General features: G+C 39.4%; 1 protein-coding gene across 1 annotated transcript in view; it reads right to left on the reverse strand.

The window, feature by feature from the left end:
* LOC122813657 (integrin alpha-X-like) overlaps positions 1 to 10,911 on the reverse strand; it is a 3,682,398-nt gene that overhangs the window by 2,795,236 nt on the left and 876,251 nt on the right. The gene's annotated exons all lie outside the window — the stretch shown is intronic.

Here is a 10,911-nt window from a genome sequence, read left to right on the forward strand (position 1 = left end):
AAACTACAAAGCTCAGTTGAGATTTGTTAATTTGCTTTCTTTTCATTTGCTTTGCATATCATACTTATCCTTTGGATTTTTTTTCTTTAATTTTTAATCTGTTTAGTAGCAAAGTGCTTCCTTAACTTTGACCTCTATGCCATAATCTAGGAAAAATACAAAAATAAAACAGCATGTGCAACAGATTGTAGCAGTAATACAGACAAGTTTGAGTTACCTGAATGTGCTGAAACATTCAGACTTAAACATATTACAAAGAAACACAGGTTAGCTACTTAGATTATAACATCTATATTTTATTTTCAAGAATAAGTATGAGTAATTCAGAAGAAACAAAAGAAAAACAGAATGCTGGTATTCCACAGATGCTGTGGTGGACCTCATACGAGAGTAATGGCCCAATCACTTCGGAGGACTTACTCCTTGTAATTTTATTGTTTATATGGGCAAAGGGAGAATGCGAAAAGGCTAAGGAAGAGTGAAGAATTTTGACTTAATGTACAAGATGTAACTAAGCAGTGGCCAGCAGTCAGACTGTCACTAAGGTTAAAGCACTTGCATATCACAAATCAATTGAAACGCACTGAACAGGAATATAAGATAATCATACGGCATTTGACATGGTTACAATGGGACTATATTAGTTCATCGAAATATGCATTCATTGAATACATATTCATCGACAGCTAAACAGTGAAATTCATTACAGCAAAGCACAGAATTTTTCCCAGAGTTAAGAACCACTGGGCCATCAGCACAACTTTGCTTTTTTCCCCACTGTAGTGCAATCTTGGAGTTGGTATATAGTTGGGGGGGTGAAGCCCCCCAACTGGGTGGGTTTGATTTAGTGCGGAGTGTGTTCCAGAGTGCTAGTGCTACAGGGTGAGTGATTTCTAACCCTGGGTAAAATTCCATGCTTCACTCTAATGGATTTCGCTGTTTAGCCTTCACTGAATACATATTCAATGAATACATATTTCGATGAATTGATACTGACCCAGTTACAATGATGAATGGATGTGAGAAAGAGGAGAATGCATGAACATATATCATAGTCAGAGCCCAGAGTATGCTGAAAGTGGATGAAGGTAGGTAGCAACTAAGGTAACGACTATAGCTGGAATGAAAACTATCTTATCTATTACAGCTCTGGCTTCCAGTCTCATAATATTGTTGGCACTTTAATCAGCATTTAGCTGGGAGTTGATCTTACGGTGTAGGAAAAAAAACAGAAACATACTGACAGAATGCGGCAGATATTTTTCAATCGATATACCAATGCACTTAATGTAGAGCACCATCAGATTGTACTGAACAGATAAATTGTGCAAATAGAAACATACTGACAGAGTGAGGCAGAGATGTTTCTATCAAGATTTATTTATTTATTTAACATTTGTTTACCAGGATAGTCCGACTGTGTGAGAGCCCATTTTCAGCAGAAGCCCACGCAGAAAAGCTCTAGTGACATAATTTGAAATAATAAAAGTCAAAATATTTGGAAAAACAGAAGATACACATGTCATACGATACAATGAGACATATCGATTAAAATAATTACAAAGTTAAACACATCAATGAAACACATCTCAAAGGTACATAGAGTTACACTGATTATAAAGGAGTATAAGAGTAATTAGGGTTGCCGATAAAGTTGGTAGTTTGCTGATAAATGTGGAATAGGTGTGAAAGTACGCAGTCAATAGTTCAGACAGTGCAGTCAGTTAGGAATTCTTCATCATGTAAGTGGAAGACATGATCTACCAGTTATGTAATTCCATAACTTGAGTAAGTGTTGGTATAGGGATATTTACTAGAGAGTAGAGTAGGGAAGGGAGAGAGTGAGTAGAGAAGAGAGCAGAAGAGGGAGAAGGGACAGAGAAGAGAGGGAGGGCAGAGGATGACATATAAAGGTAGGCGGGTGAAGAAGTTAGGAGGGTGAATTGTTACTGAAGAGAAGGTGTGGTAGGTAAGTAATAAGTAAATATGTAAGGTACTTATGGTACAAGCGATGTGATAAAAGAGTAAGTTAGTGAGAAAGGAAATGAGCAATAAGGTTTAGCCTGGAAAGGTGCATGAGCAGAGACAGTTGTTTACTTAGAAAGACGTTTCGTAGATTTTTGAAGTGGGTTGGATCATCAGTGATTATGATGGGCTAAGGGATAGTATTCCAAATCTTGGAGATGTAGTTAGAGTAGAGAGACTCACTGGTTTTATTGTTAGATTTGGAGACGTGTAGTAGAGATTTATGTGAGGACTGAAGTGGTCAGGTGTTAGTATAAGGCTAAAGCAGAGGTTGAAAAACAGGGGTTTTATCAAGCTGGTGTATCAATCTGTGAGTCAGCATGAGTTGAGTGTAAGCTAAGTAATGGCGTAGTTCTAGCCGGTTTAGTTGATGTAAGGCAGTGCAGTGGTGAGACCTGTGAGGCGAGCTGGTAGCGAATTTAGCTATTTTGTTATAGCAGGGTTTCAAGCTTAGCTAGATCAGTTTTACTTATGTTAGTAAAGATAGGAGAAGCATATAGAAGGGTGGATAGAAGATAAGTTCTGGCTATTTCCTGTTCAGAGTTGTTAATGAGGAAAGGCTTGATTCTGTATAGTGATCCTAGTTTAATATGTGCCTTCCTGATGGCCTGAAAGATACCACTGCACTTAATGTAAGGCACCATCAGTTTGTACTGAATAGATGAATTGTGTTGCCATGCTTGAGGATGGGGATTCTCAGGCAAGCAGATGACTTTGGTTTTAGGAATGCTGATGGAAACGTGTTTATAACAACTCCAATATCCACAGACAGAAGGTTCCAAAAACCTGAGAGGTATGACAAACTGCTTAATGTGATGTAAATGCAAACAGATAGCAGCATATGGTACTACAACTACATTGAGGTTATTAAGAGAAGGATGAAACAGGTAAGGATCAACACCAGAACCATGTGGCATAACAGGAAAGGATACAAGGGTGAGAAACAGCACTGTCCACTAGCAATCTGAAAGAGAACCAGAAGAAGTAGCTGGGTAAGTACACTTGCACTACCTTTTAGAAGGAGAAGTGTAGGTTGTGAAATACATATCCTTTTACTCATCAACAAAAAAATGCACCAGAAAGTTTTCCATTCATTCTTGAAAACTGAGTTGATTACTGAGAGAAGGGCACTGTGCATGAAGTGAACAATTTTGTAGAACTAAAATAGCTCGCCATAGAATAATGCATGTAAGCTCTGGTACTCAGTAAATTCACCAGATACAACAATTTCCAGCAAACTGAAGTGGGAAGGCTGGAAAGGGGGAATAAAGCTAAGTCCTACTTACCTGTAACAGTGGATGCTTGTAGAACATGCTGCCTTACAGGCATATCGGTAGTAGTACCCTGCCACTCTTCCCCTGGCAGTCTTATCAAATCTCAGAGCTCCTCCCATTGCCCATCTGTGGGTGTGTTGGACCAATCACATAGCAGTACTGAGACTGGCTTTAAGTCTCACAGACAGGAACCTTTGTGTTTTCTAGGGTCCAGGAAGAACAGAAGATGAAATACAAGCTTTGCAAAAACCTACTGTTCCAAAACCAAAAGCCACACACCCACACAACAATAAAGGCCACAAATCATAACTCAATGGCAACTCCAACACCAAACTATATTCATACAAATAAAGGAGGGATGGTGTGAGGGTGCTGCCAGTAAGGCAGTGTGTTCTATGAACATCTAATGTGAAAGGTAAGTAGGATTTATGCAACTATACTATGTTATACAAACACACTGCCTTCCTGGAATATGGGTAGATTTCCAAAGATTAGCCAACCTGGAAGAAGGATAAGGGTCCAGGAGCCACTAGAAACTGTCACAGCTATGCCTGTTCTGGGTTTAGAAAAGGCATCAAGCTTGAACTGCTTTGAAAAGGAATGGACATAAGACCAAGTTGTTGCCTTTAGAATATTTCTGGAGTCCACTACTTTCCAGTATTCCATGGAAAGGAAAAGGTCCTGGTGAAATGTGTCTTTCCCTTGCATGGAAACATCTTGCTATGGTGGATGTATTAAAAAATAATACCAGAGGACAACCAACATGCAGTAGTTTGCTTAGAAACAGGTTGACCCTTTATAGCCTGTGTAAGAAATAACCTTTTGGGTTTTCTAAAGGATCTCGCTCTGTCAAAGCAGTACTTGAGCTGCCAATGTGCATACAAGGTATGAAGAATGCTATCTCTGATTGAAAGTGAATTCTGAGACCACTTTCAGTGTGAAAGAGGAGTTAAGAGTGTAACATAACCTCATCACGCAGGTAAGGTTGTCCCATAATGAGAGCATGCAGCTCAGAATTCACCTTGCAGATGTCAGTGCAATAAGCAAAACAGTTTTCAGTGTGTTAAGAACTTCTGATCAGCTTGAGCTGCTGGTGCAAAAGTTGGTAAATTCAGTTCTTCCAGATATAGTTGAGATCCCACGTAGGAGGAATTTGCTTGTGAGGGGGTCTCATATGCAGCACTCTATTCATTAATTGTTTAACCAAAAGAGAAGAAGAAAGATGGCGATCCACTGGCAGACATTCAGAGATGACCACTAAATGCACCTTAATAGATGCATACAATTAGCCATCCTGAAGTAGTTCACATAAATATTTAAAGAACAGAGGGTTATTAACCTCAAGGGACCATCTGTTCCCATTTAGGCACCACTTAGAAAACTTCATCCACTGGAAAACATTTTTTTAGTAGCAGATTTTCCTGTCTCCTGGTTAAGTGCTGCACATCCTCTTGAAACAGGTGCTTAAATAGAGTCAAGACTGAATCATCCACACTGTCAACTGAAGTTCCTTCTAATTGGGGTGCCTCATTCACCCCTGAGACCGTGTGAGCAAATCCAGAGTGTGATGAAGTCTGAGGTGATTGCTCTTGGTAAATACCATTATAAGGGAAACCATGACTGCCTGGGCCTATAAGGGGTCATCACAATGATCTTTGGCATTTCTTTCGGAACCTTCACAAGTACCTTGTGAATTCATTGAAAAGGTGGAAATGTATACAAGAGCTTTCCATTCCAAGGGAATTTGAATGCTTCTGCCTTTCAAACATGGCTGCAAGGATGTCTGGAACAGAATTTCGCTACCTGTCTGTTTTGAAAGGAGGTAGACAAATCTATTTGAGGCATTCCCCACATCTGGCCTAGATCCCTGAACACCACTGTCTTGAGCTGTCACTAATGCAGGACTGTCTGGGATATGCTTAGCATGTCTGCCACAGCATTTTGCTGTGAAGGGGTTGTATGACAGCTGTTAAGCCAGAGAATGCTCTATAGCCAGCTCCCACACCATCATTGCCAATGAGTACAGAGGGTACCCCCTTGTTTGTTGAGGTACCATATCACTGTGATGTTTTCATAACCACAAGAAGAGAATCCCAAGCCATAAATGAGGACGTCTTTGAAGTCATGAATCATTGCCACATTTAATATTTCCATGGTACTGATGTGCGTTCATGCATTCTTGGGTCCCCAAGTGGCCTGCACTTGCACTCCCATTGCCACAGCTCCCCAAGAAAAGACAAACAAATCTGTCTGTACACATTGAGCCATCATAGATGGAAGAAGGGAAGTCCTGGGTTGATACTCAGCTGTGCTATCCACCACAGCAGTTCTCATCTGATAAAGGGCAACACCTTCAACTGGGATTCAAGAGAATGTATTTTCTATGTCCAACAATTCTCTGAATTTTCATCATGGGGATCTGAGAATTGTGGATGCCATAAGTCATAGAATTTTTAGGAAATCTCTTGCCAAGAAAACACTCTTCCTTGAGAATTTATGAAACACCACAAAGAAAGACAATATCTTGTCTTCTGGAAGAAAGACCAGCCTTTTGTTCAAGCCCATTAAACACCTCAGGAATACAAGTCTTTGTGAGGGTGTAAGGCATGACTTCCAAAGGATTAACTTGAACACTAGCTGGGAGAGTAAGTTTGAGACCTTCTCTGGTGATTCCATACACCTGGAAGCAGACATTGCACAGATTAGTAAGCTGTAAAAGTAAGGAAAGATGTAAATACCGAAAGTCAGACAGTATACTGCTACCAGGGAAAGGCACATGAAAACACTCAAGGTGCAGTGGATAGTCCAAAGGGTACTACAGAAATAGACACAAAAATCTCAGGCATCTTCTGAAATAATGAGCAATGGGGATATGATGATACACATCCTTCAGCTCCATGGTCACCACAAGGTAGGGTTCTGGCTAAAGAGACAGCATTGCCTGCAGGGTCAGCATTTTGAATGTCGGGACCTTCCCTAAGATATTCTGGAAAGATAGGTCCAACACTAGACTCCATGACAGCTATTATTTTGGGAACCAAGAAAATTCCGGAGTACAAACCTTTAATTTTTTTCTGAAGAAGAGACCAGTTCTATGACCTTTGAGTCCAGCATTTGCTGGAGTACAGGAGGGAATAAAGTCTGGTTCAGTGGGTGAGAAGGAATGCTCATGAATGGTGATGGAAGATCTTTCCACTGCCACCTATAACGTCTGCCAATGATGCTGAGCATCCATTTGTCAGTCACCACTGACAGTCAGGCCAGCTTGCTGACAGCTAACTTTCTAGATGTGGGACTCAGAGGTGCTGCACCTCGGCATAATCATAGGTTGGAAGGGGAATTATCCTTTTTGGGAAAGAAACCTCTTGTCAGGTTTTGCAGAGTTCTTGTCCTGCCATATCCTATTACTGCCTTGTTTTTTGTTTGACTGGGACTTCTGTTTGTTGGGCCACGAGTAATTATTCTGCTTACTTTAAAGGAAACTTGGAAATATGCAACATTTTTGACATCCCCTTACATCAGTTTTACCCCTGTTCTCCTAGTGTTTAAGGATCTGATTTGCTGCCATACCAAACACACAATCAGAATCAAGAAGACCATTGATAATCTCATTTTTTTAATTCATTAGTAAAGTTCTGGTTCTGCATCCAAGCATACCTCCTTATCAGCACCGACTGCTGCATTTCTAGAAAAAGTATTGGCCCCCTACAAGGCACCATTTCCAGCACGTTTTGATACTTGAAAAAGATTAAAAACAATATCTTTGGCACAGTGTTTTTGTTTAACAGGTAACGATGTGTATACATCTCAACACAAACTTCCACATAAAACACTAATAGTTCGACACTTCATAAGCTACCATGCTGGACTGCACCAGCTTCTAACTCTGAGACTCTAATCACTTGCTTAATTTATCTGAAAGGATTGGATTTGATGAAGACAAAGTCTTTTTAATGGAAGATGTCACCAGGAACAAAGAAGCAGGGACTGCAAAGAAGAGAGCTTAGAGGCCAGGCATGGCTGAGCACAGCCTGACTTAAGCAGTTTTTTTAGGCAGACACTCATTTAGCAGAGGAAAACTGAAAGCTTTTTTTTATTATTTATTATTATTTTTTTGGCATTTGTTGACTGGGAAAGTCCGACTGGATCAGAAACCCATTTTCAGCGGAGGCCCGGGGAGAAAAGCTCCACAAACAAGTACAGTTAATAATATATAAAACATTTGAGAGAGCATTGATACAATGGTATTTTGATTTACATTTACATTACAGAAGTACAAAGTAAATATCTGTGATTTAAAAGTAGAAAGTAAAACATTTCCTTAACATTTTCATTTGAGAATTATAAAGTAAAACCTTTGACAGGTGTAGGTAATCATCTCTTCCGGTTTCTGAAACTGTTCATCTTGAAATTGACTGATCAGACACTTCAAAAATATCAGACTCTGGATCCACTTCAAAACAGGATCCTTCTTTGTTTGCATGGTGGGTGAGAGTGCTGACATTACCTGTAACCAGGATTGCACCATGTAATCAACTGACTGAACAATGGATCTAGCCACAGCTACCATCTCAGGTGAAAACACAGTCAAGAATAGCTGCCCTGTAAAATGGTGGGTCTTCTGTCTCTTTTTTTGCATGCACTACACTAGTGGGAGAATCCCTGGAGAGAAACATATAAACAATGTTAACAAATATCGCACCTCTGACTTTAATTGCGCCTAATTATTTTTGTTCTCCCGTACATGAAACAGGCAATGGTACAGCCCAAACAGGACATGTCTGACCCTCATTTCATGCACAATTGTAATACTAATACCACACCTGAGGACCTGGAAGTAAAAGAAGGCAAGTGATTTGATAACCTGCCCAATGCTAAGGCTACTTTGGAGTCACAAGCCATAGACCGAGGCATTTTTTAAAAATTTTATTCTATGTTATTTATATGTTTTCTTGATCCACACAGGATAGATGGTTGAGGGGGCACCATATCCGAGTCCTTCAAGTAAGGGGACAAAAACTAACTTGATTAAGACCAAACACTAGCTGCAAAGCCAGCTCAGTAAAAATGGACAAAATCCACTATTCTCTCTCTAAACAGCAAACTGAAGTTTACTACTGCAGGAACACTATTCTGAATCTGAATACTGCAGTGAGTAAAATGGCTGTAGTTTCAGCAGCACAGAACAAAGCACAAAATACATGCCACAAAAGACACAAACTTTAATAAATGAAGGCTAGTTTCAGGCCCAAATGAACACAAACAGCATAAAAAGTCCTAGACAAGGAATCAAGTATAAACTTATGAAAAATTCTTGTCAGAAATAGTTAGGCAAGGTACCAAAATCATGATTTAGACAAAAATATAATTTAAAGCACAGTAAATCTACTCCATACCCTCAAATAGTTATAATCCTAAAGAACAAAAAGTGAAAAAACAGCAAGTTTTCCTTTCAAAATTGTCAAATAAAGGTTTTAGTTTAAAGTAAACAATATAAATCGTATACTGTAAATGAAATAAAGCTCCAATTACATACAATTTTCCAATCAGAAAAACATAACCAAGTCAGCAGTAGACACTGTTCAAACACTGATAATAAAACCCCCAAAAGGTTTCAGGGTTTCTTAGCTGAGCTTAGTAGCTGAAGAAATCCAGAGTAAAGAGCAGTCTTTCAAAAATTCTTTAGCTTACTATGGTACTAGAAAATTGAAAGGGTCCTGTCTGTGAGTCTAAAATGCAGCCCTGTACTGCCAGGTGATTGGTCCAACATACCTGCAGACAGGCAGCAGGAAGATATCTGAGCTTTGATAAACTGCAAGAGGAAGGGTAGAAGAGCATTATTACACGTATGTAGTAAGGCAACATACTTGTTTAAGATCAAGTATTTTCTTTTTTGTAGACATGCATCAACTCTTTAAAACGTGAAAATGTTAAAACTACACACACACACACACACACACACACACACACACACACACACACACACACACACACATTAACAAGGCTTAGGACTCCTTAGACTGCTAATTCTTTTCAAAAGCTATGTTAACCTATTTGAAGTTAGAACGTTCTTTGGGGGAAGTTATACAAATTTAAAAATTTAAACCAGCAAGAAATGAGGTATCAGGACTTGTTCTTCATGTAGTTGACTGTGGCAGTTATCACATTATGGATCTGTGCCATGGGCAGACGTCTGATGTTCAACCAGACTTTCAAAACTGAGCACACTTTGTCATTGGCCAGGCTGATGTCATCCTCAACTTGGGTGTCCTCCCATACGTGGTATAAGGGTGATATCTGCTTACACCATCTTAAGTTCTTTCAAGCAATGCTGCTGAAAACCTGGGGATCTTTTTACTACTGGTCTGTGCACCAAAACAGAGTTTCTATTGGTCCACTGGCCTAGGTCTTAAACCAAAAATTGAGCAGAAAATGAATCTGTTTGAGACCTCCATTTGATTATATTCCTTAGAATTAGGATTGCTAGCATATCTGTTTCTTGAACAGTCTTCCTCATGACATTCAACTCGTATGATAACACATCAGCACTTCCACTAAGCACAAAAAGTGCCTCTTTAATGGACTCATGTTTTATAGACTTCCATGTGAGTGCATTTATTTTCTTGGTTTAGACCACAGTGCTTCACACTATGAATTTGGTCGTGGTATTAATGCAGAAGCTATCAGGGTGAGACGAGGGGCCCATCCTGGCCTATCTGAGTAAGAAAAACTCTATCACCTTCAGTGTAGCAGTCAGCAATGACATCTCACCCTATGGTTAGTATTGTGGATGTTTCCCCACCCCCAATAAAAAAAGAGACAGAAGTGTAAGGAGAACAGCAGGAAACCATCGAAGTCAGACAATTCCAGGAGGGAGTCCCAAGGCGCAAGTATACTACCCCACTGAGACACACAATCACCCTCTGGTCCTGGCATCTGTTAAAATCAATACCTCTTGAAAAGCACTGTTGAAGGCCAGCATATCTCCAGACCATAGCAAGTCCCCCTGGGCCAAGAGATCTCAGAATCCCCTGCCACAGATAATGATCAGAGATTTGCTTAGGAGCACTGCTGTATCATCATGCAAGAAGAGGGCAGTAGCTATACTGCTATTATTAATGAGAACAACTGGCATGCTAAAAGGACTAAACTTACCATAACAACAGATATTATAAGGGATCACTGCTGTAGTAGCCTAAACTATTTTTTAACACCTTTATTAAATTATCACTTTAGGCAAACATACATCAGCAGAAAAGAAAACAAATCATTTTAACATTTTCCATTTAAATACAATATACTTCACATATATTTTCTTTGGTACTGTTATCAGACCTAGACTACAAAAGATTGCTGAATTCCTGCTTTCCCTTACACCTTACTCCTCTTCCTCCTGAATATTATTATGCATGCATTATTCTCACCATTTCCATTTACGTCTATGTAATTTGCTCCTTCCATTGTCTAAAGTTCCATCTTCCCTTTTTTACCTCGTTGACAATATTCTACACCTCAGAAACAGAAGCTGATGTAGACTTTGCTTATCATTTTCTAGTAATTGCTTTTTTTTGGCAGCCAAACAAAAATTAATCTTAATAAAGCCTTACTATAT

This window comes from Protopterus annectens, chromosome 10.part0, assembly GCF_019279795.1.
Source record: "Protopterus annectens isolate FY-2018-M chromosome 10.part0, PAN1.0, whole genome shotgun sequence".
Classification (NCBI taxonomy): Eukaryota; Metazoa; Chordata; order Ceratodontiformes; family Protopteridae; genus Protopterus; species Protopterus annectens.